This window comes from Dendrobates tinctorius, unplaced genomic scaffold (genome assembly GCF_039654945.1).
Source record: "Dendrobates tinctorius isolate UK_male_01 unplaced genomic scaffold, ASM3965494v1 ptg000165l, whole genome shotgun sequence".
Lineage (NCBI taxonomy): Eukaryota > Metazoa > Chordata > Amphibia > Anura > Dendrobatidae > Dendrobates > Dendrobates tinctorius.
Genome location: NW_027361832.1, coordinates 21,593,121 through 21,617,346, shown reverse-complemented (window position 1 = coordinate 21,617,346; position 24,226 = coordinate 21,593,121). Strand labels below are relative to the sequence as shown.

At 43.9% G+C, this 24,226-nt stretch overlaps 1 protein-coding gene across 5 annotated transcripts in view; it reads left to right on the top strand.

The window, feature by feature from the left end:
* The window catches only part of RALYL (RALY RNA binding protein like), a 937,349-nt gene that overhangs the window by 885,939 nt on the left and 27,184 nt on the right, over window positions 1–24,226 (top strand). The window lies entirely within an intron of this gene.

The following is a 24,226-nucleotide window of genomic DNA, read 5'->3' as shown; positions in this document are numbered from 1 at the left end:
TTCTGTCACTCACATACAGAAGTCCCCAGCAAGAGTGTCCATACAATAGCGGAAGCTAGAAGCCATATCTGGTAGGTTGAATGCCTTTTATTACTTGGATTGTGCTGCATTCTCCTTCCCAGAGGAACTGTATTGTTAGTAAATAATAACTAGTAAATTAGCTCAAGGTGATGGAAATGGTGTGGAGATGGAAACAATTACCAGGCCCCTTCTCTTTTAGGTGTCAAAACCTGACAGTATAATGGCAGTTCATTTTAAACTGGATATTTGGCCCCTTCTATGTAAGTAAACCACCACTCTCATTCATACTCTATATTTGTTGATTTTGTGCTTTGTATGCCTTTTTATTAACCCCTTAGTGACAGCGCCAATTTTGTACTTAATGACCAAGCCAATTTTTACAATTCTGACCACTGTCACTTTATGAGGTTACAGCTCTGGAATGCTTCAACATATTCCCTGAAGAAGACTCCATTGACCGTGGGACTGGACCGGGGGATGCAGGAGGGTCCAGGGACACCAGAAGTACGGGGGGCAATTGGGGGACCCAATTTCTCTCTCCCCTCATGTGTGATCACATCAGAGGAGAGAGAAACTAAATGGGAAATCGGACTTTATTTTTTTTAAAATTAAGAATAAAAGTACTCCTCGCAGGGAGATAAACAGTTAAACTGGGAAAGAATAAAGGTGAATAGCAAAAATAGCAACAGTTCACTCAGTAAACTTATTGTGTCTATGGTTTCCTCAGCTGCAAATGATCCGATGAGGGTAGTAGTCTTTGTAGCTGTCGACGAAGTGTCCTCAAGGTGGGTCCATGGTTAGTGATCCCTCTTCTGGCGGCAACGGTCGGTCTCCGGTACCTTCCGCTGAGCCCCTAGCCCAAAAACTGGTGCAGCCAATGCAACAGTAGCTGCATCAATCCAGGGGTTTAATGAGGGATGTGTCCGGCAGTACGGTCCGCAGGGTACTGTCCTGTAACCAGCCCTGGGCTCTCTGCACGTGCACCGACTTTACTGTCACTGAGCGTGCGGTGTCTCCTACTCTAGCTGTCTCGGTGGCACTGAGAGCTGTCTGCTGCAGTCCATCACAGCTCTGGCGCTTCAGGTCCCAAGCGCGCTGCCCATCTTGCTGCTGGCATGCTGATGGCGGGAAACCAACCACAACTTTGCGCGCTTTTTTCTCAGCTTCCAGCCGGGTTCCCTGTCTAAACACGCCCCCCACTGCCCAGGTCATGGGACCTGTCCAGTCCCCTATTCCTTCCCCTGGGAAACATGGGATGCAGTACAGTACAGGTACCCGCAGCCCGGTCTTGCTCCTTACACATTCATCAGGAGATCTATAAACTAGAACATTGTGGGAAGGGAAGCAAAAGGCATGGTGGCTCAGTGGTTAGCACTGCAGACTTGCAACGATGGAGTCCACCAAGGACAACATCTGCAAGGAGTCTGTATGTTCTCCCCGTGTTTGCGTGGGTTTCCTCCGGGTACTCCAGTTTCTTCCCACATTCCAAAGACATACTGATAGGGAGTTTAGATTGTGAGCCCCATCGGGGACAGTGATGATAATGTGTGCAAACTGTAAAGTTCTGTGGAATATGTTAGTGCTATATAAAAATAAAGTTTATTATTATTAAAATTCTAGGAAAAGCCATAAGGCGAACAAATACTATTGAGAGCTCTACTATTAGAAGTAGAAAGGAAGAACAAAGACAAAAAAATCAGAATATTTAAAATATTGAAAGAGAAACTGATCACAAACTAACATATTTGTATACAAATGCACAAAGCATGGGCAACAAACAAGGAGAATTGTAGCTACTAACGCTGCAAAAGAGGTATGATGTCATTGGCATCACTGAAACTTGGTGGAATGATACACATGATCAGAATACAAGGCTAGAAGAAACAAACTTAATAAATGGGGAGGAGGTGTTGTTTTGTATGTTAGAAAAGTGTATATCTCCATAGAGATTGAAGCTTAGAGACTGGGAGTTCTGTGGAATCTGTTTGGGTAGCAATAATAGGAGAGAACAATGGAAAGGACACCATTGTAGGCATTTACTACAGGCCACCTGGGCAAGCTGAAGATATGGATGAACTCTTTATGCTTCAGATGGCCAAGTTCAGGAAAAAAAATTGTTTGGAATCTCTCTCAGGTAAAAGTAATAAGTCCAACAAATTCGTATCCGCTCTTGCAAAGGGAAGAAGAGAAATCAAGAGGATCTACTACCTTGGATCTAATTCTTATTAACAGGGGGGGAAATGGTTGAGGACATAAGGGTGGCTAGGAGCCTAGGAGGCAGCGATCATAATTTCATAGAATTTTGGATAACAAGAGGAGGAAGACCTGTGAAAACTTCAAGGTTGGATTTCAGAAAGTCAGGCTTTAAGGGACTAGAAAGGGAATAGGAGGGATCCAATGACTGAATTGTCCAGGAAGGATGGAAAATTTTGAAAAAAATAGATTTTCAAAAAACAATTAACAATCCCTAAAATGAGGGAAGAATATGAAACATTTAAGGAAACCAAGATGGATGAATACATAACTTAAACACATGCTAAAAAAAAAAATGAAGGAAGAAATGGAAAGAGGGAGGCATATCTAAAGGTTTTAATGCTTTCTGCAGAACCTACAGCGCACACATCAGATTATCTAAAGCTGATAATGAATTAAGGAGCGCAAGAGATGTCAAAAGCAATAAAAAAGGATTTGGGGGGTATATTCAAAATAAAAGAAAAGTCAACGGTACTATAGGATTTTTACAGGATGAAAATGGTGAAGTGGTAAAAAATAATGTTGAGAAGACCGAATTTTTAAATTCCTATTTTGCATCTGTTTTCTCTCAGAAAGTAAATGTAATATCAACTGATCTTCACTGTCCTATTGAAGGAATGGAAGAATCCAGGATATCTATAAACAGAGAGATGGTGTGGGAATACTTAGCTAATTAAATTAATTCAAGTCTCCAGGTCCAGATGCATTACATAATAGGGTACTGAAGGAGATAGTAGAAGAAATTTTTGAACCACTCTCCTTAATTTTTGAAAATTCTTTGAGAAGAGGAGAAGTCCCAGAAGACTGTAGAAACACAAATGTTTTCTATATCTTCAAAAAGGGAAAGAAGGTGGACCCGGGAACTATAGGCCGGTGAGTCTGACTTCTATACCAGAAAAAATCTTTGAACAAATTATTAAACAACATGTATGTAAGCACCTGGATGAGATTTGAAGTGATTAGCCAGAGCCAGCAAGGGTTTGTAACTAATAAGTCATGTCAGACTAACTTAATTTCCTTATATTACAGAATCACTGACTGGATGGATCAGGGAAGTGCAGTAGATACAGTATATCTTGACTTCAGCAAACCATTTGACAAAGTATCTCATACCTTCCTTATTGAAAAAATGACCAAGTATGGAATGGACAAAGCAGCTGTTAGGTGGATTTATTGGCTTAGTGATCGGACCCAAACAGTGGTCATAAATTGCTGCATATCCAGTTGGAAAAATGCCTCAAGTGGGGGTACCACAGGGCTCTGTCCTGGGCCCTGTATTGTTCAACATCTTTACAAATGATTTAGATGAAGGAATTGAATGTAAACTGATCAAATTTGCTGATGACACAAATCTAGGAGGGATAGCTAATACTAGAGAAGAGAGAGAGAATTCAAACAGAATGGTTTTTAAAAGGGAGATATGCAAAGTACTACATCTGGGCAAGAAAAATGAAAACAGCAAATACAGAATGGGAGGAATAGGGCGAAGCAACAGCACATGTGAAAAAGAAATGGGTATACTAATAGATCAGACTGAACATGAGTCAACAGTGTGATGCAGCAGCAAAAAAGGCAAACCTAATTCTGGGTTCATTAGCAGAATCTTAGAGTCCAGATTGCATGAAGTCATTATTCCCCTCTACTCCTCCTTGGTCATGCCTCATATGGATTACTGTGTCCAATTTTGGGCACCACATTTTAAAAAAGACATCAACAAACTGGAGCAAGTTCAGAGAAGAGCGACCAAAATGGTGACCGGTCTGCAAACCATGTCCTATGAGGACCGGGTTGCAGGATTTGGGAATGTTTACTTGCAAAAGAGAAGATTGAGAGAAGACTTAATAGCTGACTACAAATATCTCAAATGCGCTGACACTGTAGAGGGATCAGCTTTATTCTCATTTGCACAAGGAAAGACTAGAAGCAATGGGATGAAACTGAATGGGAGGACATATTAGATACTAGAAAAAACTTTTTGACAGTGAGGGTGATCATTGAGTGGAACAGGCAGCCACGAGAGGTGGTGAGTTCTACTTCAATGGAGGTCTTCAAACAGAGGCTGGACAGATATCTGTCTGAGATGGTTTAGTGAATCCTGCATTGAGCAGGGGGTTGGACATGATAACCATAAAGGTCCCTTCCAACTCTAACATTATATGATTCTATGGTTAATTTTGTTTCTTGTGCTGTTCTATCATCTATTGTCTGTCTAACTTTTGCATTAAAGACAGTGTTTCATTCATATTTCTCCAAAGTGTCTGTATATCTCTATGTCACTGCTAACCTGCTGCGTTACTCCCGTCTGTCAGTCCTTTTGTGTCCATTTTTATTTATGGTTCTCGCCTTGTGGGATGAATTACAGCAGGATATCTCACTAAGGAATTGCAAGTCATTTCACTTTTGTTTAAAGTGGCATCTTCACCATTGTGTCCTTTGATTGTTTAACACAAACCAATAGTAATTATATTTAATGGCTGAAACTTCAAAAAATACAGTACAAAGCTGATAAAGCATTCATGAATGTTATTACGGGTATAGCGGTAATGAACTGTTGTTACTGTGAATATAAAATCAGAATATGTAAGTGACATGAGATGAATCTTTAATCATGTTTCTGTGGTCACATTATTCATATCTCATTACAAAGGCAAAAATTAATCAGAAAAATCACTAAATCTTAAAAGACGTTTCGGATACTTGAATGCATTTTGGCACTATAAATTGCAAAAAGATAAAATACTCTTTTTCTCTCTTTCATATACTGTTAGTAGACATCATTGAATATATTATAAAATCAGTGGTAATTGGACAGGTTGTCTACCTTCGGAGGACATTTCTTTTTCTAAATGCATGCATTTTATAAATAAGTTTAAAAAAAAAAAAAAAAATTGCAGTATTTGGCCTTTATGGGGTCTTTGTTTCCCGGCACATTCAACTTTGATGTGGTCAGCAATCATAAATCAACCGAGAAGAGCAAAGAATAAGATACAGTAGATAGAAGAGCTACAAACTGCCTTTCAGACTGTCATAGTGATCTATTAAAGACAAAAAAATTCCCACAATGCAGAGGTAGTAAGATAAAAAATAGTTATACAACAAAAGAAAGGAGCATAGATACCAAAAAAAATATTATATAATATGAAAAATTCTTTTTACAGCCAAAAAAACAGAGGCAATGAAAAAACAAATGATAAAATAAAGATATAAATATAATCACAAATTGTGCAAAAAAATGCAAAAAAGTACAAAAAAACGCATAAAGCTAAAAAAATGCCACCGTATAAAAATTATATTTATCGAGTAGTAAGGTGCAAAATAGTGTAATGTAGTCACTGAAAAATATTCAATAAAGTGCCAAAGTGCAATTACTGAAAATATACAATGCTGTGGCTTAAAAACAAAAAGTGAATACTTAATTGTGCAAACTAATGCAAAGAGGTGCAACAACTGTGTTAAATTAGTATAAGGATGTTACCACACAGAGTAAGATAAAGTTATAGTAAGATAAAATAAAGATAATATAATCACAAATTGTGCAAAAAAATGAAAAAAAGTGCAAAAAACCGCATAAAGCTAAAAAATGCCACCGCCACCATGTAAAAATTATATATATCGAGTAGTAAGGTGCAAAATTGTGTAATGTACTCGCTGTAAAATATTCAATAAAGTGCCAACGTGCAATTACTGATAAAATATGTACAATGCTGCAGCTTAAAAAAAATACATAAAGAGTGAATATAATCACTAATTGTGCAAGCTAATGCAAAAAGGTGCGACAACTGTGTTAAGTTTGTCTTAGGACGTCACCACACAGAGTAAGATAAAGTTAGAATGAATTGCAATACACATTTAAAATGGAGCAGTGTCAGATGTGAAAAAATAACTTCCTATGCACGAGTTCCTAAACGATACTCCCTTCGCCCCAACACACTTCATCAGGAGGTGCACGTTGGGGAGGGGGGACCTTAGTTTTATAATGCCCGTGGACCAATTCAAATCAGAAGATCGCAAGTGCAGATGATTGCAAAGTGTGTTGTTTAATGAGCCTAAAGAGACCAGTTCGTCGACGCATGTGCTACATAATCCCATATGTCCAATAGTGACAGCTTCCGTTTGTGGTCCATGTGGAACACAAGCACAAGTGCGTCACTGAGTGACAGCATATGCGCAGACGTTCGAAGCGGTCAGCTCACGGTAGCGTCCACATGAAGAAATGCAGCGCAGGCGCAGCGCAGGCCCCAAGGAACATGCTGGCATAAGAGGGTCACGAGCTGCCCCCATAGCTGTTCCTTGGGTCTGGAGATATACTTGATTTTTAAAAACAAAACAGTTATGGATAAGAATAAATCCCAATAATTCCAATAAAAAAAATCAACCAATGTTATTTTAATGCATTTTTATACTCCAAGACGATTTTTTGAAGAGTGCTGCTGCAATATTATCAATAATTGAATATTTATTCAGTGAAAATGGATCAGTTTATTTATAATTTATTTACCATTGTATTTTTCATTTAATTTAATGTACTTTTTATATGTATATTTTATAATATTATGAATTTCAGTACATGGTTGTCTATTATATATATAAAATTATTTATTTTGTTTATTATTAATTGTCATATTATGTACTCATATTTTATCTATGCTTATATTAGTATTTCTATTTCTGTGTTGCTATCTAATTGGATCACTGTATACTACAGTCATATATTAAAGTTTGGGCACCCCTATTAATGTTAACCTTTTTTCTTTATAACAACTTTGGTTTTTGCAACAGCTATTTCAATTTCATATATCTAATAACTGATGGACTCAGTTATATTTCTGGATTCAAATGAGGTTTATTGTACTAACAGAAAATGTGCAATCTGCATTTAAACAAAATTTGACCGGTGCAAAAGTATGGGCACCTCAACATAAAAGTGACATTAATATTTCGTAGATCCTCTTTTTGCAAAAATAACAGCCTCTAGTCGCTTCCTGTAGCTATTAATGAGTTCCTGGATGAAGGTATTTGTGACCATTCCTGTTTACAAAACTATTCCGGTTAAGTTTGATGGTCGCCGAGCATGGACAACCCGCTTCAAATCATCCCACAGATGTTCAATGATATTCAGGTCTGGGGACTGGGATGGCCATTCCAGAACATTGTAATTGTTCCTCTGCATGAATGCCTGACTAGATTTGGAGCGGTGTTTTGGATCATTGTCTTGCTGAAATATCCATCGCCTGCGTAACTTCAACTTCGTCACTGATTCTTGCACATTATTGTCAAGAATCTGCTGATACTGAGTTGAATCCATGCGACCCTCAACTTTAACAAGATTCCCGGTGCCGGCATTGGCCACACAGCCCCAAAGCATGATGGAACCTCCACCAAATTTTACTGTGGGTAGCAAGTGTTTTTCTTGGAATGCTGTGTTTTTTAGCCTCCATGCATAACGCCTTTTTGTATGACTAAACAACTCAATCTTTGTTTCATCAGTCCACAGGACCTTCTTCCAAAATGTAACTGGCTTGTCCAAATGTGCTTTTGCATACCTCAGGCGACTCTGTTTGTGGCGTGCTTGCAGAAACGGCTTCTTTCGCATCACTCTCCCATACAGCTTCTCCTTGTGCAAAGTGCGCTGTATTGTTGACCGATGCACAGTGTCACCATCTGCAGCAAGATGATGCTGCAGGTCTTTGGAGGTGGTCTGTGGATTGTCCTAAAAATGCATGTATTTATATTAGAAGCAAAAAATGTCTCCAAAAGTTTAGAATACAGAAGTCTAAGATGGTTATTGATAAACATCCATTATAGTCTAACTCATATAGGATGGTAAAGAGGTTGGTGGTATCATCTGAGTATAGCACCTTAAATGACTTAGGCTGCGTTCACACATCTCGTTTTTTTCGAGTTTTCGCTCCGGTTTTTAACGCGCGTTTTTGCCGCGAAAATGCAAAAAAACAGCATCCCATGCATTCCTGTGGGATTCCGCAATGCTGTGCTAATGCTGCGGATTTTACCGCGGCGGAATCGCATCGCGGAAAAATACGCAGCATGCTCATTAATTTTGTGGAATCATGGGAATTCCGCCCACATAGGAATGCATTGTTCTGCTTACTTTCCACATGTGGCTGTGCCCACCATGCGAAAAGTAAGCAGAACATTTGCGGATGGTACCCAGAGGGTGGAGGAGAGGAGACTCTCCTCCAGGCTGTGGGTACCATATCCCCATAAAAAATAGAATAAAAAATAAAAAATCGGGTTATATTCACCTCCCGGCATCCCGCGCAGCCTTCCAGGGCCTCAGCGATGCTCCCGTTCCCAGTAATGCTTTGCGAGACCTTTGATGACGTCCCTGTCTCGCGATACTGTAGCGGTCCCTATTCCTCGCAAGATCGCTACAGTATCGCAAGACTGCGACGTCATCAAAGTTCTCACAAAGCATTACTGGGAACGGGAGCATTGCTGAGGCCCGGGAAGGCTGCGCGGGACGCCGGAAGGTGAATATAACCCGATTTTTCCTTTTCTTTATTATTTTTAACATTAGATCTTTTTACTACTGATGCAGTATAGGCAGCTGTTATGAATGGGTCACCGAAAGGGAGAGCAGGCCAGGCTAAGCAACAGAAAACCAGAGAGAATCCCAAAAATGAAATCCTCTGTACACCAAAGAGGCACTTCGATCCCTTAACATACAGAGAATTTTCCCTCAAAATCCGGAACACAGTCCGGATATGTTCCACATGAGAATCCCAATCACTGGAAAAGATCAAAATATCATCCAGATAAATGATTCAAAACTTATCCACAAAGTCCCAGAAAATATCGTTCATAAAAGACTGGAAGACAGAAGGGGCATTAGTGAGCCCAAAAGGCATCACCAGGTACTCAAAATGTCCCTCCGGAGTATTAAACGCTGTCTTCTATTCATCCCCGTGCTTGGTGCGAATAAGATTATACGCCCCCCTGAGGTCAAGCTTAGTAAACCAACAGGCTCTTTTAACTCTGGAAAATAAATCAGAAATCAGGGGAAAAGGGTACTGATATTTAACAGTGATTTTGTTAAGGGAACGATAGTCAATACATGGCCTTAATGACCCATCTTTCTTGGCCACAAAAAACTCAGCACCTAAAGGTGAAAAGGATGGTCTAATATGACCCATCTCCAACGACTTCTTGATATAAGATCACATAGCATCATGTTCGGGTACCGATAAGTTGAAAAGCCGACCCTTTGGAAATTTACACCCAGGCATCAACTCAATTGCACAGTCATAACTCCTACGAGGAGGCAAAGACGCAGACTTACTCTCACTGAATACATCAGAAAAATTAGCCAAATAGTCAGGAATATCATGAGACTGGGGAGAGGTGGAGAAAACAGGAGTGTCACTAAGAACACATTGACAACCCCAACTCACCACAGACACAGATTTCCAATCTAAAACAGGACTATGAGTTTGCAACCAAGGGAAACCCAGAACAATAGTATCACGCAAATTGTGCAACACCAAAAATTTACAATTTTCTTGGTGGTCCGGGGTGACCCGCATTATCACCTGGGTCCAAAACTGGGGTTTATTCACCACCAAGGGAGTAGCATCAATACCCCTCAAAGGGATAGGAGTCCGCAGGGGTATCATGGGAAAACCACAACGTTTAGCAAAGTCCAAATCCATCAAATTCAAAGCTGCTCCTGAATCAACAAAAGCCTTAGCGGAAAATGTAGACAAGGAGCAGATCAGGGTAATCGCCAAAAGGAATTTAGGCTGTACACTGCCCACAGCAAATGTGTGTGCAAAACACTTTTCTCGTTTAGGGCAGACAATAGTATGAGAGGTGTCCTCGCAGAAAAAACACAAACCATTATGCCTTCTAAACTCCTGACATTGCGCCCTAGACAAAACCCTATCACATTGCATGGGTTCAGAAGTTCGTTCGAAAGGTGGCAACGTCTCTCGTGTAGTTTTACGTTCACGTAAATGCCGATCAATTTGAATGGCCAATGACATAGCGTCGTCAAGACCAGAGGGAACAGGAAATCCCACCATAACATCTTTCACGGTTTCTGCCAAACCCTTCCGAAAGAGAGCTGCTAGGGCATCGTCATTCCATTTATTAAGGACCACCCACTTTCAGAATTTTTGACAATATAACTCTGCAGAATCCTGACCCTGGTTCAATGCCAATAAAGTTTTCTCAGCTCGATCTATAGCATTAGGTTCATCATACAAAAACCCCAAGGCTTGAAAAAATGCATCTACTTTAGCCAGAATAGGATCTCCGGGTGTCAAAGAAAAGGTCCAATTCTGGGGATCGCCGCGTAGCAGGGAGATGACAATTGTAACCTGCTGCACAGAGCTCCCCGATGAGTTAGGCTTCAAAGCAAAAAATAATTTACAATTATTCTTAAAATTCAAAAATTTAGACCGATCCCCAGAAAACACATCAGGAGTAGGGATTTTTGGTTCAACAGCAGATGCTTGAGCGAGATAGGCAGAAATTCCAGGCACTTCAGCAGCGAGCTGCTCAACACGATCAGACAATTTGTTAGTCTCCATTTAGACAAACAATATTCTCCTACAGCCCCAGAAAAAAAAAAGAGGAAAAAATATATGAAAAAAATTCTGACTTTTTTTTAAAATTCTTTCCTTCTTTAGAGTACCCTAGAGTCTACAGTTAGGCTGGTGATTCTGTTATGAATGGGTCACCGAGGAGGATAGCAGGCCAGGCTAAGCCACAGAAAACCAGAGAGGTTGGTAACTAAGCGGATGCAGACCCCTAATCCTGTCCACACAACTAGCAGTAGCCGTGGAGAATACCTACGATGATCCTAGATGCCTTGGCACAGCCGGAGAGCTAACTAAGCCTAAAGCAAGAAAGGGGAAATCTAAACTGCCCCGGAGCAGACCCCAAAGGAATAGATAGCCCCCAAACATATATTGTCAGTGAGACAAGATCAAAACACAAACGCAGGCAGAAAAATAGACTGAGTAAACGATGGGGCCCACACTAACTAGACAGGACAGGAAAGGAAAGATACTGTCTGCAATCACGCAAAAAACCCTGCAAAAAGTCCAACATGTCTGATGCACAAAAACATTGAAGTCACACGACTTCGCCCCCCCACTATATCAGCACTCTGGTATATTCTGAAAGCAAAGCAAAAAGACCAATATAAAAGGGGACAAAACAAATTGGCACATGCAGTAACATATGGGCGGTGATTCAGCACAGCCCCAGCCGGAGCTAGCTGACCCGCACAAAGCAGAGATAAACAAAACCAGATCAAATGCAAACAGAATAGCAAATGAACTACTTAGCTGAACATGCAGGAGACATCAGACCTCAGGAGGCACAGGAAGAAAATCACCAGCAGGGATAGAGGGAGTCAGCTGTCTTAAATCCCAATCAGAAACCCCAGATCTCCAATCGTCTTCCTCATTATTAGGTGGCAAGCCTCTGTCAATCAGATCAGCTCCACTACCTCCAGTAACCACCAGAGGGAGCCCAGAAAGAGAACTCTCAATCTGACCAGCTCCACTATCTTCAGTAATCACCAGAGGGATTCCAGAAAGAGAATTCACAGCAGGCAGCCTCAATAGTAAAAAGTTGGTCACACTTGTCAAACACTATGTTTGACGAATGTGACCAACCTGTCAATCAGTTCTCCGAGCGATGCTATAGATCGCTTGGAAAGCGCTAGCGTTCTGCAAGCTAATTACGCTTGCAAATCGCTAGTTTTTCTGTGGGAAAAGTGCGGGAATTTAAAATGTGATTTTCCCGCGGAATGGAATTCCGGAATTCCCGTGGAAGTTACCGCGGGAATTCCGCAACGTGTGCACATAGCCTTAAAGTTCAGCATATAATTTATTTTAATTTAATATGACTAGGTCAAATCTTACAATTTGACATATCTTTATAGCTGACTAATCGCTGTTTGCCTAACACAGAGCTGTAAATACTCTGATCCCCTTCAAACAGCCATAGAAGCATTGTATTAAAGGGTTGTTCTTGTCTCATGCATGAGAGGCGAGTCCAGTGTTTAGTATCATCTGTAAATATTGAAATGGTACTCTGTATGCACTCTACAAGGTAATTAATAAATATATTAAGAGGGCCCAATACTGACCCCTTTGGTGCCTCACTGATAACAATGACCCAATCAGGGTGTGTTACAATAAATCCACCCTCTTTCTTATCACTGAGTCATTTGCAGCTCACCAAAATCTTACTCCAGTCTATTTGTGGCCTAAGGTATGCCACAGCTTGTCATGACATAGATAAACATGTGGACGTTACCACGCCCCAACCCTGTAACACCCCAGCTATGCCCATTATGGTGGAGTCATCAGAAACTGGTGTGGAAACGCTAGACTCTAGACGTCATTAAATTTTAACGCAATATTGTGTTGTGTAAAAATTTCTGGCATAAACATATTTCTGTCATACCAGAATGGAGGACCATTGAATGGCACTGTCTTTGCCATGAAGAGAAATGAAAGTGTAGGAACTTCAGGTTGGTTGTAGGTAAACATTTCCTGCAGAAGGCTGCAAACAGCCAAAACGCGTTGTGCATATAGTTTTATATCAGTTTGAATTAAAAAAATTTACCTACAAGCAACCTGAAGTTCCTGCACCTTGATTTCTCTTGGTGGCAAAGACTCTGCCATTCCCTGGTCCTCCATTCTGGCATCCACCCTGTGTGATACTCCTGTATCAGGGTCCAGTCCCTCCCCACCAGATTGGTGGCAGTCTTTTGCAAATACATCCATACTTCAAGCAGGAGTTGTGCCTCAGTTTGCACAACAGCCCCGGGTGAGTAATTTCCTATCCTTTTCCTATCCTTTCCTATTTACTCACCTTCCCAATTGATTAAATCTTACTACGCTTAAGGGCCTGTCACACTAAGCGAAATCGCTAGCAATATCGCTATAACATCACTGGTTTTTGTGACGTTATAGCGATATTGCTAGCGATATCGCTATGTCTGATACTTACCTCCGACCGCTCCCCCGCTGGTTATCGCTGATCGCACGAGAACGTCCTGGACTGTTTCTCGTCGTCAGCTTCCTGTTAGGCTTCCTGCTGTGGAGACGAGCGATGCGTGGACGCGAGCGGGAGGACGTCAGGATCGCCTCGTCTGACAGGTAAGTAGCGACCCCCGACCCCTGCGATGTCGCTCGTGAGATCTGCCTGTGTGGCAGCTCACTAGCGACCACTTAGCGATGCACCAGCGATCCTGACCATGTCATATCGCTGGTCGGGATTGCTGGTGCATCGCTAAGTGTGACAGTACCTTTAGACAGTGCCGCGTTTTTTCTCCTTTAGGAACTTTTTCATTGTTTGTATTTCTATCATAAATACTTTGATAAGTCGGTGCTGGAGTTTCCAGGCTTATTATTGGACCTAATATTAAATATCGGCATTGTATTTTATACCTGCTGTTGAACAAACTCTAATGGAATTTTAGTTTGTGTATTTTTATTTTCAAAGACATTTATAGCAAGGAAGTAAACTTTTAGGTGATAAAAATTAGCCTTCCCAAAACTTCGGTAAACTGATTGGTGTGGGTGCCAGGACCCCCAAGTCATAATATTAATGCGCTATCCTAAGGCTAGGTCATGAATATTAAATTCCCAATAAACTCCTTAAATACCAGATAAACAGCTTGAAAATGTAAATTTTAATGAGAAATATTTCTCCCACCCCCGTGATTATTGGATCACGCTGTTACTTGACCATTGTACCCTTGTTATATGATCTTTTAGAACTTAGACCAGTTTGAATAAAAGTCTCTTCCGTCTAGCAATTTGTAAAGATTTTTATGGTAAAATTCCTCTTGCTGAATTGGTCTTTTGCCTGATACAATCAGCATGCATTGCTAAGCTTGTCTCTAAAGCATTACTATTCAAAGACAAAGTTTGAAAAGCCTCTTCTTCCTCTGTTCAGAGGAGCCGCCGGCATCAGTGAATTATTTATGCCAGACACACAAATTTAGAATTGAACATTTCTGACTTTAAAAAAAAATACAAAGAATTCACAAAAACTTTCTCCTCCAGCTTACGGTACATATTTATTTCTACAATAATCATTTCTTAATAGTGTTTGCCTGTTAATAAGTTGAAAATCTTATGTAAAATAACCAAAAAAGGCTACAAAACACGATTCAGAAGAACTGTTAAATAGGTTATCTCAACCCACTGAGACCTCTTCACAGGGTAGGTAATAACTTGCTGATCGCTGGCTTCTGGCTTCTGGGACCTCCACTAATCCCAAGAACCGAGCTCTGGAGCGTGATGGCTGCTTAAGCGCAACAGTGCTCCATTCATTGCCTATGAGACTGTTCGATATTTACTGTATTTGTTATTTATTTTACTCACTTATACAGCGCCTTTTAATCCCACAGCGTTTTACAGACATCATCACTGTCCCCATCAGGGATCACAATCTCAATTCCCTATCAGTATGTCTAGGGAGTGTGGGAGGAATCCGGAGAACCCGGAGGAAAACCACGCAAACACGGGGGAAAAAACAAACTCTTTGAAGATGTTGACCTTGATGGGATTTGAACCCAGGACCACAGTGCTGTTAAGCAAAAGTATTAACCACTGAGTCACCGTTTAGCCGAATCAAATGGAATAGCAGGAATACATTTTTTTTTAAAGATGTTCGGAGTTACAAAGATATTGACTATGTTAACCTTTTGTATATTTTGTTAGATATGTATGTTTCACTACTTCCATGCTCTTCACCTTCTTTTTTACTTCTCCAACACTTTCTCCTTCATCATCCTCAGCAGTAGCATCTTTTTCATCAACTTCTTCACCTTATTCATCTTCTTCTTCTTCACCTTCTTCCTATTATTCTTTTCTTTTACATTCTTCATATTCTTCTTATTCAACTATTATTCTTCTTCATATTCTACTTCTTCATCTTCTTCCTATTCTTCTTCTTCATCATCATATTCTTATTTGTGACAGGCATTCCTGTAGTTGTTATCTATAAAAGTTTGAAGATTACACCTTCCATTCTGCCTGTCACAAAAGATTTACAACAGGATTTATCCGCGTTCAGTTTGGCCTCCAGCAGCAGGCATTTTCCAGGGGCACCACGAGGAGGAACGGACTCACCCCCATACACTGCTTAGTCTTCTTCTACTTAGAATTTAGATAATATCTTTTGCTCTGATTTTTAGTCTTATGGTTAATGTTCTTCTGCTTTTGGTCCTTCTGCTTTTTGCTCTTCTGCTTCTTGGTCTTCTGTCTCTTGTTGTTCTGCATCTTGGTGGTTGTCTTCATGTTCTTTGTCATCTTCTTCAGGGTCATCTTTTTAGTCTTCTTCGGTGTGGTCTTCAGGGTCGTCGTCTTCAGGGTCATCGTCAGGGAGATCCAGAGTGAGAACCAAAAACCATTTCCACAAGCTTGAACTTTGAAAAGTAGCAGAAGGTACAAGAAGGCTGAGGAACTGCCGAGAACCAGCTGATGGTACCCGGAAGGGCAGAAGAAGGAACAAGAGCCAATGGCACAACCGTGGATCAGCTGACGGTGCTGGAACACGGTTACTAAGCAGGAGGTACCTGTGCTACAAAGCACTACCATGGACCAGCAGACGTTGCTGGAACTCGGATACCGAGAAGGAGGCACCTAGGCCAAAGGCACTGCCGAGAACCAGCTGATGGTGCTGGAACCCGGATGGGTAGCAGAAGCTACAAGAGTCAATGGAACTACCGAGAACCAGCTGATGGTGCTGGTACCCAGAGTGGCAGCAGAAGGAACAAGAGCCAATAGCACAACCGTGGACCAGCTGACAGTGCTGGAACACGGTTACTAAGCAGGAGGTACCTGTGCTACAAAGCACCACCAAGGACCAGCAGACGTTGATGGAACTCGGATACCGAGAAGGAGGCACCTAGGCCAATGGCACTGCCGAGAACCAGCTGATGATGCTGGAACCCGGATGGGTAGCAGAAGCTACAAGAGTCAATGGAACTACCGAGAACCAGCCGACGGTGCTGTTACCCAGAGTGGCAGCAGAAGGAATAAGAGCCAATGGCACAACCGTGGACCAGCTCACAGCGCTGGAACACGGTTACTAAGCAGGAGGTACCTGTGCTACAAAGCGCTACCAAGGACCAGCAGACGTTGATGGAACTCTGATACCGAGAAGGAGGCACCTAGGCCAAAGGCACTGCCGAGAACCAGCTGATGGTGCTGGAACCCGGATGGGTAGCAGAGGCTACAAGAGTCAATGGAACTACCGAGAACCAGCTGACGGTGCTGTTACCCAGAGTGGCAGCAGAAGGAACAAGAGCCAATGGCACAACCGTGGACCAGCTGACAGTGCGGGAACATGGTTACTAAGCAGGAGGTACCTGTGCTACAAAGCACTACCAAGGACCAGCAGACGTTGATGGAACTCGGATACCGAGAAGGAGGCACCTAGGCCAAAGGCACTGCTGAGAACCAGCTGGAACCCGGATGGGTAGCAGAAGCTACCCCTGAAAAACAACATTGCAAGGCCGCGAGCCGGACGCAGTTACCGAAACCCACAGTCCTACAAGGGGTGCTTGTCCTATTGGCACTATGGGACCAGCATTTATTACCAGAACCCGCAGCCCACATAGGAAGCACCTAAACTGCAGGCACCATAGACTCGACTAACCCGACCGCAACACAACAGGACTATGTATTGGTGGCAAAGTGACGTTGACACTACCCGGAAACAGGAGGCGTGCTGGAACCAGGTTGGGCAGGAGGGAGTACCCATGCCAAAGACACTGCCGAGGACCAGCTGACGGTGCTGGAACCCGGATGGGTAGCAGAAGCTACAAGAGTCAATGGAACTACCGAGAACCAGCTGACGGTGCTGGTACCCAGAGTGGCAGCAGAAGGAACAAGAGCCAATGGCACAACTGTGGACCAGCTGAAGGTGCTGGAACACGGTTACTAAGCAGGAGGTACCTGTGCTACAAAGCACTACCAAGGACCAGCAGATGTTGCTGGAACTCGGATACCGAGAAGGAGGCACCTAGGCCAAAGGCACTGTCGAGAACGAGCTGATGGTGCTGGAACCCGGAGGGGTAGCAGAAGCTACCCCTGAAAAACAACGTTGCAAGGCCGTGAGCCGGCCGCAGTTACCAAAACCCACAGTCCTACAGGGGGCGCTTGTCCTATTGGCACTACGGAACCAGCCTTTATTACCAGAACCCGCAGCCCACATAGGAAGCACCTAAACTGCAGGCACCATAGACTCAGCTAACCCGACAGCAACACGACAGGACTATGTATTGGTTGCAAAGTGACGTTGACAATCTTCGGAAACAGAAGGCGTGCTGGAACCAGGCTGGGCAGGAGGGAGTACCCGTGCCAAAGACACTTCTGAGTAGCAGCTGGCGATGTTGGAGCCCAGGGTCAATCATGCAGCAGGCTGAGGCCTACTTGGAGCGAGTAGAAAGTAAGATGTAGTGTGATTTTGGAGGCAGCAGGAGACTTTGTCGTCCACATAGCAGGGGAGCAGCTGGCGTTACTGATCCTCGTCCACACAGCAGGGGAGCAGCTGGCGTTACTGAACCCCACTAACACTAAAGCATGTGTTTTTCTCTGTGCAGACGGCACTTCCGAGCAACAACTGGCTGTGTTGAAGCCCAGGATCAATCATGGAGCAGGCTGAGGCCTACTTGAAGCAAGTTTTATATCGGTTGTACACTACTACTGATTGCAACCATGCTCCACTTAGGCCTCTGGCTCCACTGTCTCTAGTAGTTCCCCTGGCCTCCAACCCCGCCAGTTGCTGCTCAGAAGTGGTGTCTGCACAATCCACACTTGTTCCTGGGTTACAGGGGCTCAGTCACGTCAGTTGATCCCCTGATGTGTGTCAGGCAAGGTCTCTCCCACTACTAGTAATGGGAATGTGGACAGAGCAGGAGACATTGCCGGACGCACATCAGGGGATCAACTGACGTGACTGAGCCCCAGGAACACAGGATCAAGTGTGAATTGTGCAGACGCCACTTCAGAGCAGCAACTGGCTGGGTTGGAGGCCAGGGGAAATACTAGAGACAGAGGAGCCAGAGGCCTAAGTGGAGCATGGTTAAAAACCAGTAGTAGTTCGATTGTGGAGGGAGCAGGAGACTTTGCTGTCCACACAGCAGGGGAGCAGATGGCGTTACTGAACCCGACTAACACAGGAGCTAGTGTTTTTCTCTGTCCAGATGGCACTTCTGAGCGACAACTGGCTGGGCTGAAGCCCAGGGATTACATTTCAGGTGGTGGAAACATGAACACAACAGGAGACCTGGATACTGTTGCCAACCAATTATTTATTCTGGTAGAGGACTGTCAAATTCTGGCGAGATCCAGACCTTGTTCATTTTCAGAAAAGTAAGCCAGTCAACGTTATCGGAGGATAGTCGTGTGCGACGGTCTGTTAGTACACCACCTGCGGCACTAAAGACGCGTTCCGATAATACACTGGCAGAAAGGCAAGCCAGCACCTCCAATGCATAGTGGCTAAGCTCTGGCCATGTATCCAGCTTTGAGACCCAAAACTTGAAGGGGGAAGAGACATCTGGGAGTACACTGACAGGGCAAGACATGTAGTCTGTCACCATCTGACGGAAACGTTGCCTCCTGCTGACTGGAGCCGTCTGTGATGGTGTAGACATTTGTGGCGGACACACAAAACTTTGCCACATTTGGGCCATAGTGGTCTTGCCTTGTGCTGAGGCGCTGCCTCTGCTCCCTCTTTGTGCCCAGCTTCCTCCACTGCCTTGACGCACAGAGCTGCTTTGTAAAGCACGAGCAGCACTGCTGTTGGTGGGAATGGAGAACATGATGGACTGCACCAGTGTGTCTTGGTACTCCCGCAGTTTATGCTCCAGGTTCAACGGTGGTATGAGGCTTTGTAAGTTGTCCCGGTAGCGAGGATCTAGGAGGGTGTACACCCAATAATCAGTCGTGTTGAGGATGTGGGCGATGCGGCGGTCATTTCTCAGGCACTGCAGCATGAAATCAACCATGTGCTGCAGACTCCCAACTGCCAAAGAAACGCTGTCCCCTGCTTGAGTCGTCATCTCTGACTGCTCTGCATCACCCCACCCTCTCTGTACATACTGACTAGAGCATTGTGTACCTCCCTCCTCTGGAGAGATGTCTTCCTCCTCCATTGACTCCTCCTCATCCTCCTCATAAAGTGTCCCCTGCGTAGGCCTTTGTGAGGAACCACGTAGCGCAGACTGTCCAGAAGCATATGGCAGTTGTGACTCCTCATCCTCCACCTCTTCCAAAACCTCCTCCCTTAGTGCTTGCAGTGTTTTTTGAAGCAGGCAGATAAGGGGGACAGTCATGCTGACTAGTGCATCATCTGCACTTGCCATCCGCGTGGAATCATCGAAGGCACGCAAAACGAGGCAGATGTCCTTCATAGAGGCCCACTCAGTGATGCTGAAGTGTGACCGGCTCACAGTGCGACTTGTTTGCGCCTGATGCAGCTGGTACTCCATGACTGCTGCCTGCTGCTCACACAACCGCTCCAACATATGTAACATTGAATTCCACCTGGTGGGTAGGTCACATATGATGCGATGTTCCGGATAGCGTAATCGGCGCTGCAGAGCAGCAAGGCGCGATCTTACCATGCTGGAACACCGCAAGTGAGCGCACTCTATGCGGACCTTGTGCAGCAGTGCATCAAGATCCGGATAGTCCCTCAAAAAACTCTGCATGACCATGTTGAGCACGTGTGCAAGACATGGGATGTGAGTGAGGTTGCCTAAGCCAAGAGCTGCCACCAGATTTCGGCCATTGTCACACACTACCAAGCCCGACTGGAGATTCGCTGGCACAAACCACACGTCGCTCTCCTGCTTGATGGCATTCCAGAGCTCCTGCGCTGTGTGGCTTCGATTCCCCAAAGAAATTATTTTGAGTATGGCCTGTTGACGTTAGGCCACGGTTGTGCTCATATCGGTTGTAACAGGCTCCTGCAGCGCTGTTTCTGAGGAACTTGAGTAGGAGGAGGAGTCAATGTGTAGAGGCTGGATTCCTGCAATCTGTGGAGTTGGCAGAATACGTACAGTGCCACTCTCCAGATCTGTACCCGGCTCCACAACATTGACCCAATGGGCAGTGAGGGAAAGGTATCGTTCCTGTCCATGGTTACTGGTCCACGCATCGGTGGTCAGGTGGACCCTGCTACTGACGGCGTTTAGTAGCGCATGTTTTATTTTTCCCTCCACATGTTTTTGCAGGGCAGGGACGACTTGCCTGCTGAAATAAAAGCAGCTGGGCACGGTGTATTGTGGGACTGCCAATGCCATGAAGTTCCGGAAGATGTCAGTCTCCACCAGCCTGAATGAGAGCATTTCAAGGGCCAGTAGTTTGGCAATGCCAGCATTCAGAGCCTGTGCTCGGGGATGGTTTGCCGAGTATGGCCGCCTTTTATCCCATGCCTGTGCTACCGATAGCTGTAGAGTGGCCTGGGAGTGTGAGGATGACTGGGAATGTGGTGCTGTGGGTGGAATGTCATTGGGTCTCCGGACAACAGTGCCAGAGGTTCTTCCTTTGCGATCCTATGAGCAAGCCGAACCAGCTGTGTGTGAGCTGGAGGAAGAGGCCCCAACACGAGCTGAAGACGTGGTAGGTGGTGCTGTACGTTGGCCTAGGTCTTCAGTGTGTCTGTGTAACTCCACCTCGTGTATGGAACGCACATGTTTCCACATATTTGTGGTATTGAGGTTGCTGACATTTTTCCCTCTTTTAACTTTCTGATGACACAGCTTGCATTTGACAAAGCAAATGTCATCTGCAACTGTGTCAAATAAGGACCATGCACTGCAAGTCTTGGGAGCGCCCGTTTTGGCTTTTGAAAGAGGAATGCTCCTAACAGGTGCCGAAGTGGAGGCTACAGGCAACCAAGTCTGCCCCCTCCCTCTCCCTCCTGTTTTGGCTGTTCGGGGAATCTCTTCCTCAGAGCTGCTCCCACCACCTTCCTGTTCCTCACGCCATGATGGGTCAAGGACCTCATCATCTACACTCCCCTCTTCAAACACCTGCTTCTCCTGGGTTGTCTCGCCAGCACCGTACGCACCAGAAAGTGGCACCTGAGTCTCATCATCATCTGATGCGTACTGAGGTGTGCTGACCATAGGCACTGGCCCACCCGCCTCTTCAGATTCAGAGGGACAAAGAAGTTACGCATCATTGCATACTCCCTCTTCTTCACATTCTTGAATGCTGCTTGGCTGGCCCCCTCTTTACGAGCCAACAGATTCAGAGAACAGAAGTAGAGACTGTGATGGCTCCTGTCCAGGGCTCTCTGACTGCCTGGGCACTTAGGCATGTGGCCTACACAACTGTGAAATGGAGTGTTTGGTGAGCTTTATTTTGTTTGTTTTTTTGAAAAAAAACTAAAAGGATGGGACCAAAGATTTGAAAGCGATAGTATCACTAACTTTTTGAAGCTATTACAATGCAAAAGATGAGGCTCCAAAAAATAGGGTAATACTAATCTGGCTGCAGATGAAGGGCACAAGCCAGAAAAAAGGCTCCTCTATCTACTCCTATATAGTGTTTGCAACCAACCAATGTAGATGGATACGGATGGATGCACACTAATAGGAGAATAAAAAATGAGCTGCAATAAAAGAAAAATATGTGTGAGGCAGTGATGCACGCTGAGCGGCCTACAACCAGACGTAGCTGCAGGACACACTCCTCAGTGTGAGCTGCACTCACACACCGTCAGAGACCTCTCAGACAGCCGTGAACAGTGCAGATAAGTGGGCACTAGCACTGAAAGGCTGCAGAGAGGGTCCGCTGTCTACTCCTATAGTGTTTGCAACCACCGTATATGGATACGGATGGATGCACACTAATAGGAGAATAAAAAATGAGCTGCAATAAAAGAAAAATATGTGTGAGGCAGTGACGCACGCTGAGCGGCCTACAACCAGACGTAGCTGAAGGACACACTACTCAGCGTGAGCTGCACTCACACCCAGTCAGAGACCTCTCAGACAGCCGTGAACAGTGCAGCAAACTGGGCACTAGCACTGAAAGGCTGCAGAGAGGCTTCGCTGTCTACTCCTATAGTGTTTGCAACCAACGTATATGGATACGGATGGATGCACAGTGCACACTAATAGGAGAATGAAAAATGAGCAGCAAAAAATGAAAAATATGTATGAGGCAGTGACATGCTCAGCATCCTACAACCAGACGTGGCTGCAGTACACACTACTCAGCGTGAGCTGCACTCACACAGACCTTGCAGACAGCTGTGAACACTGCTGCAAGGCAAAGGAAAGCTACACTTATTGAGAATGTAGCCTGGGTAAAGCACAATGTGATTTGTAAAATCGCTCTCTAACTGTCCCTCACAGTCTTGAACAGCAGCCTGTCCCTAACTGAATTCACAGCAGAGTGAACCAGAAATGGCGGCTGCGGCGGCTTTTATAGTGCATCATGACATCATTTCAGCAGCCAATCACAGCCATGCCATTAGTTAACATGTCTACATGCCTAATAGGATGTGCCCACACTTCTGAGGATTGTCATTGGCTGAATCAAATCAAACTGGCTCATAGCATTATGGGAACTTCAGATTCTGGTATTTGATATGCTAAAAGTATCGGAACTAAGTATCGGAATTCCGATACTTGCGGTATCGGAATGCTCAACACTATTCATAATTTCAACTAACATAATACTTCTATGCTGCCAAGACAATGCTGCCATTAAAGTAGACCAATACTGCTATATAGCAATGTAAAACTACATTACAGCCAATTGACAATTGACACATATTGGTCTGCCATACAAGAGAATGCTAGAAAGTTTAAAGTTAAAAGATAACTGACCTCTTGGGTATAAAGCAGAGATGGGATTACCGATTTCAACTAGAGATGAGCGAACCTGAACAGTCAAGTTTGGAGTCCGTACCGAACACCTACTGTTCGGGCACGGACACCAAACACAGACTTCTCAAGGAAATTCATGCTACTGTTCTGGTTCGGTTGCCCAAACACCAGGTGTTTGTCACGCTGTCATGTGCATGATAGTGCGGCAAACACCACTTCTGATCAGGGGTGAAATCATCACCGCCGGTCAGAGAGCTGCGGTTTCCATGCTGTAAAAAGACAGCATGAGAGCTCAGCTGTGATCGGAGGTATAAAGTCACCGGTCACTGGTGTCAGCTGATGGGACTACTGATCCCATCATCTGACACCTGCTGCCGCTAATTACAGTGAGAGCAGGTGCGACTGATGGGATTATTCATTAGCCACTCCAGCGCTTTAAATAAATTAAAAAAAAAACGGCTTGGGTCCCCCTGTATTCTAGATAACTAGCCAGGCAAAACTGGCAGCTGGGGGCTGGTCCCTCAGCTGTCAGCTTCAACAAGGTTGGTTATCCAAACTTTTTGTAACTGTTTGGCCGATCCCGCTGGACCTGGACATCCAGGGGTCCACCCATCTCTAATTACAACTCGATTCATCATTGCTTTTATGCCTGTTTTTTGTCTAGTTTAGTACTTGTGTTTCACTGGTTGGGCCCAGTTCTTTTGTCTTCCCTTATTCACACACTGACATCAACATTGACACATTGTAAGGTTTTAATATTAGACAGTATAGGACTGTCCCGATCAGAGTTACCTTGTCGTGTTGGGATGGCTTTTATGCTATTTTTTGATAGAAAAAAAAGCATTACTAAAAACTCTTATTTAAAAGCACTTTTTGATTTTCATTTACTTAGATACAGCAGTGTTTTTGTTCACTTTTTCTCTTGTAGATTTTATACAGTTCTATACTTTATTTTATTATTTTACACTCAATTTATTTTTCTTTTTTTGCCTTTTGTTTAAGTCTACCTTATATATCTGTTTTTTGGGGGTCTACTTTTTGGGCAGAGCTTAGCAATTCTAAATGTCTTCGCCTGATTCGTCAAATTATGACTTTTTAAAA